Source organism: Podarcis bocagei, assembly GCF_964188305.1.
Source record: "Podarcis bocagei genome assembly, chromosome: 11".
Lineage (NCBI taxonomy): Eukaryota > Metazoa > Chordata > Lepidosauria > Squamata > Lacertidae > Podarcis > Podarcis bocagei.
In genome coordinates, this window is record NC_138136.1 from 44,882,170 (window position 1) to 44,887,158 (window position 4,989).

The window sequence follows — 4,989 nt, forward strand, 5'->3', positions numbered from 1 at the left end:
AAAGAAAGGGATAGGAGCAAAGATTATATCTTATTCAGCACCAACAAACTACAGCTCCCAGGATTCTTTTGGGAAAGTCATGTGTTTTAAATGCGCTTTAAATAGATGCAGGGCTTCCCCCCCCTGCCACAATGCACCAGAGTGCAATTCCGGCAGCTCTTTTGCCCTGCTTTGTACAATAAGTCTGTTCACCCAGCAAAGGAGGTCACCAAGCAGGATTGTGGCTAAAATGGCCTGAGTGGGTGGTGGGTGGGGAGTGGCAGGTGGCGAGCCCAGCATCTTTTTCTTTTATTTTTACTGGTTGAAAAATCACTCTTGGTCACTTTATTTTAAACTACATCTTTTAGGTAGTTGTCACAACAGCTGCTTGGTTTCCTCTGCACAGACACTCTGGTAGCATGAGTCTTTGCAAGATGATCAGTGAACTCCTGATAAGGTGATTTGGTGAACACAGTCTCTTTCCACAGATCAGGGGCAAGGTAACTATAGGTCTTTGAGATGGCATCAAAGGTGGCCTTGGCAAAGTTGCCCAAGGTGGCAGTGCAGGCCCTCCCTGATGTGTAACAGTCGTCAATACCAGCCATCACCAGCAATTTCTTGGGAACTGGGGCAGACACAATTCCAGTACCACATGGCGCAGGGATGAGACGCACAAGTACAGAGCCACACTGACCTGTTACCTTGCAACGTACAGTGTGTGGCTTGCTGATCTTGTTTCCCCAGTAGCCTCTCCTCACGGGCACAATGGACAGCTTTGGAAGAATGATGGCCGCACGGATCGCGGTGGCAACTTCCTTGGAGCACTTGACCCCAGACCAACGTGATCATTGAAGTCACCAATTGCCACAAAGGCCTTGAACCTGGTATGCTGACCAGCCCGGGTTTGTTTCTGAACAGGCATGATCTTCAAAACCTCATCCTTCAGGCATGAGCCCAGGAAAAAGTCAATGATTTCAGACTCCTTGATTGGAAGGGAGAAAAGGTAAATCTCCTCCAGACACTTGATTTTCATGTCCTTTACTAGGTGACCAAGTTTGGTGACTGGAATCCATTCTTTGTCTTCAGCTTTGCCCCGAGCTCCATGCCCTCAGCCACGTCCCCAGACATGGCCTCTCCCACGCCCACGACCTCCACTGCCAAAGCCTCCTTGGAAGACACCCCTGGCAGCAGCTCCTCCACCTGCAGCTGCTCCAGTTCCTCATGCCCCCCTCCCCCCCCGTAGCACCGGCGTCGTCCGCCATTTGGTGTTCTCAACTAGAAGCGTGAGCCCAGCATGATGTCACATAATTTTGGTTTCAAGATGGCAGTAGCAGCGTCTAGGTTGACAACGGAGGCAGTGAGTTCCGCCACCATTTTTCCTAGAAAAAAAGCACTGGCTACAGTATATAGTATGAACACAGTCTACATACTATTTTGCTCTGCCCATAGTGATGCCCACTTTGAGAATCAACCCCACTCTAATCTACAAAGTTCAACCCATTCATCTGTATGGCAACAACCCAGGAGAACAGACCCAGCTTTTGGGGTTGTAAGCATTTTCATTTTTAATGATGTTACTTGAGCAGTTAAGAAAATGCTCCGACTATTGCTCGGAACAGCAAAAACAAAGAAAATAATTGGATGAGGAACTGTGAACCAATGTTTAGCTGTGGGTTGGTTATACATGAACCGAGAACCATAAACTACGATACTGCCAGGAAATCAATTAAGAGTAGGTTAAAAGAGGGTAACCTGCAATTAGGCATGGAGTGCATTTTTTAATATATCATTTTCTTGGTGGAACATTATATATATAAACACACTTTCAAATATTTTCTTCATTATTCTGCTTTCTGGTCCTTGAACAAGGCTTTTTGATTCCTTCAGGTTTCTAGTTATTGCCTACTTGGAAGAAAGGCATGTGAAATCCCCCAAATCAGTTTCTTCGTGGTCAACTGATAGTTGACTGGGATTTGTAGTATGTGACATGGTGTTAGCTGATTTAGGCTGCAGACACACCATATTAAAATACAGGATGCCCACCAAAGAATCTTGGGAGTGCTAGTATTGGACTATGACCTGGTAGACTAGAGTTCGAATTCCCCCTCAGCCAGGGTGACTTTAGGCCAGTTGCCATCTCTCAGCCTAACCTACCTCACAGGGTTGTTGTCAGGGTAAAATGAGGGAGGAGCGAACCATGTACACCACCTTGAGCTCCTTGGAGGAAAATGCAGCATTTAAATGTAATAAATGGTGGTCAGGGACAAGGAAACTCATGGGTTCAATATATGTTGTTGTTGTTTAGTCGTTTACTCTTCGACTCTTCGTGACCCCATGGACCAGAGCACGCCAGGCACTCCTTTCTTCCACTGCCTCCCGCAGTTTAGTCAAACTCATGTTAGTAGCTTCGAGAACACTGTCCAACCATCTCGTGCTCTGTCGTCCCCTTCTCCTTGTGCCCTCCATCTTTCTCAACATCAGGGTCTTTTCCAGGCAGTCTTCTCTTCTCATGAGGTGGCCAAAGTATTGGAGCCTCAGCTTCAGGATCTGTCCTTCCAGTGAGCATTCAGGGCTGATTTCCTTCAGAATGGATTGGTTTGATCTTCTTGCAGTCCATGGGACTCTCAAGAGTCTCCTCCAGACCATAATTCAAATGTATCAATTCTTTGGCGATCAGCCTTCTTTATGGTCCAGCTCTCACTTCCGTACATCACTACTGGGAAAACCATAGCTTTGACTATACGGACCTCTGCTACTTTGAAGCACAGGGTGTTCCATCAATGTAAGGATTCCCACTGGTGTAGTTGAACAGTACCCCACCTCCTTTCCCTGTAAGGCAGTTTTGAGGGGTGGGTTCCTCCAACCCTCCAGAGAAATTTGGGGGGAGTGCAGAGTCAGCGCTTGTGGGGAGAAGAGAAAGGGAGAAAGCTCCATTGAGTAAGTGGAAATCCTTGAGCAGATGGAGCAAGCTAGCTGGATCCCACCCAACACCTATAGTATTAAGAGATAATGGAGGAAGTAGGGAAACGATTGAAACTCATTTCCTTTCACAATGGTTTGCAACAACAAAAAAAGTGTCTTTGCACTCCAAATCTGCAGTCCCTTTCTCTTAGTCATGTCTTGCTCATAAATAAATGACAGCTTTTCCCTAATCCTCAGCTCTTTGTTGGCAAAATGTGCTATGAATCAAAGAACCGTGTTTTCTTCCAGTCCAAAAAACACTCAGCTGGAGCTGTTTCCCCCGCCTGCCCCCCTTCTCATATTTCCAAATCTATTTTCTCCCCTTCTGCATTTGTTTTATTTCCTGGAATTATTTTTCTTGCCTCCCCACCCTTCAGCTTTGATTACAGGCTGCTGCAGTTTGCTTCCTTCGAGTGCCCCACACAGACGAAATAATTTAGTTTTGCTACTTGCTCTGAGAAGCGCAGTACATTAAGTGTGAGACATGACTAGGCCGGTGCCAAACACAATCTCTTGCAGAGAGGAAGTGCAGGAGCCTTTATTTGAAGAGTTATTTATGTATTGAATTGATTTAAATAGAGCATCCACTGTGGCAAACACAGTGTCCCGAAACTGCTTTATGAATACATTCAGGTCTCTGGGAAGTAACAAGGATTTCTCTCTCCTGTCAACTCTCACGTTTTTTAGCCTGAAACTTATTCTTATGAGTGACATCTCAGAGAGGCACCTTAACTGCTTCTGCAAGCAGGAGATCTCAGTGATTAAAGCTAAGTGGCAAACTGCCTATCATTATGATGGATGGTGTTTGGAAGAAGGGAAGACCTGTATACTAGGAGACTGTTGTGATGTGTATTTGTGCCCACTGTGCATATATGATAAGAGAGGCTAGAGAGAAGGGGGGCCAAGAGGCAGCGATGAAGAAACCAGGCTGGAGAAGAAGCCAGGGTTCTCGTCTACCTGCTGGTCTCCCAGAACCAGAAGCGGTGTGAAGAGGTTGGAGCAGAGACAGATACAGTGGTGCCCCGCAAGACGAATGCCTCGCAAGACGAAAAACTCGCTAGACGAAAGAGTTTTCCGTTTTTTGAGTCGTTCCACAAGACGAATTTCCCTATGGGCTTGCTTCACAAGACGAAACGTCTTGCGAGTTCTTGTGAGTTTGTTTCCTTTTTCTTAAAGCCGCTAAGCCGTTAATAGCTGCTAAGCCGCTAATAGCCGCTCTTCGCAAGACGAAAAAACCGCAAGACGAAGAGACTCGCGGAACAGATTAATTTCGTCTTGCGAGGCACCACTGTATGGCAACGAAGTCTCAGAAGGGGAGAATTTGAAAGGTGACACTTTGTCCTGGATCTTAGACAAGTCAATGAAAAATTCACACTCAAAAACTTTGGGGTGCTCCTATAAAAACTTTTGGGGTGTCCTGGTTTTAAAATATGGTAACCCTAACTTAGGGAACTGTGGATAGGAGGGGACCTTCAGTCCCCACAACTGCCTCATAAGGGCAAGATCTACCGGGATGAGTTGCTGTGTTCACTAGGCTTGGCCTCCTGAGTTGACTTTGTTTCCTTGAATAAAGAGATAACTTCACTGACACCATATGATTTATTGCTGACCTGCTCTTGGTTACTGCTTCTGACATCTGCTCACTTTCCACCTCCTTTTTAATGCTTTTTGTTTTATTTTTTGCCAAATGTGTAAAACTGATTGCGTAAAAGTTAAATGCACATAAGTTTGAGTTATCTATATAGGCATTGCAATATATGTGGCACAGATATGTAGGACAAAATTTTAACAGAACGATAAACAGTGTATAGAGTTAAGTTGCAACCAGGAACGACCTGTTATGTTTGGGGTGGCGTCTCTTTCTATGTGAAATGAACATGGAAGCAAATGAATATATTTCAACACAAATACCTCAAGTCAGACTAGGCTGTAAGATGCAGTCAGATCGGCTCATCTGCTGCCGCTTCTCTAAGAGATGACATTAAGCCAGCTGCAGAGGCTGATTACCCATTTGGCAAAGATGATTTGGTAATTAGAGCTGAGATTAAT

At 45.3% G+C, this 4,989-nt stretch overlaps 1 pseudogene across 1 annotated transcript; it reads right to left on the bottom strand.

Moving 5' to 3' along the window:
- Nucleotides 1-301: 301 nt before the first annotated feature.
- LOC308597567 (small ribosomal subunit protein uS5 pseudogene) lies at nt 302-1,245 on the bottom strand (annotated as a pseudogene). The gene has a single exon. The product of its transcript is annotated as a small ribosomal subunit protein uS5 pseudogene (transcript).
- Nucleotides 1,246-4,989: the final 3,744 nt, after the last annotated feature.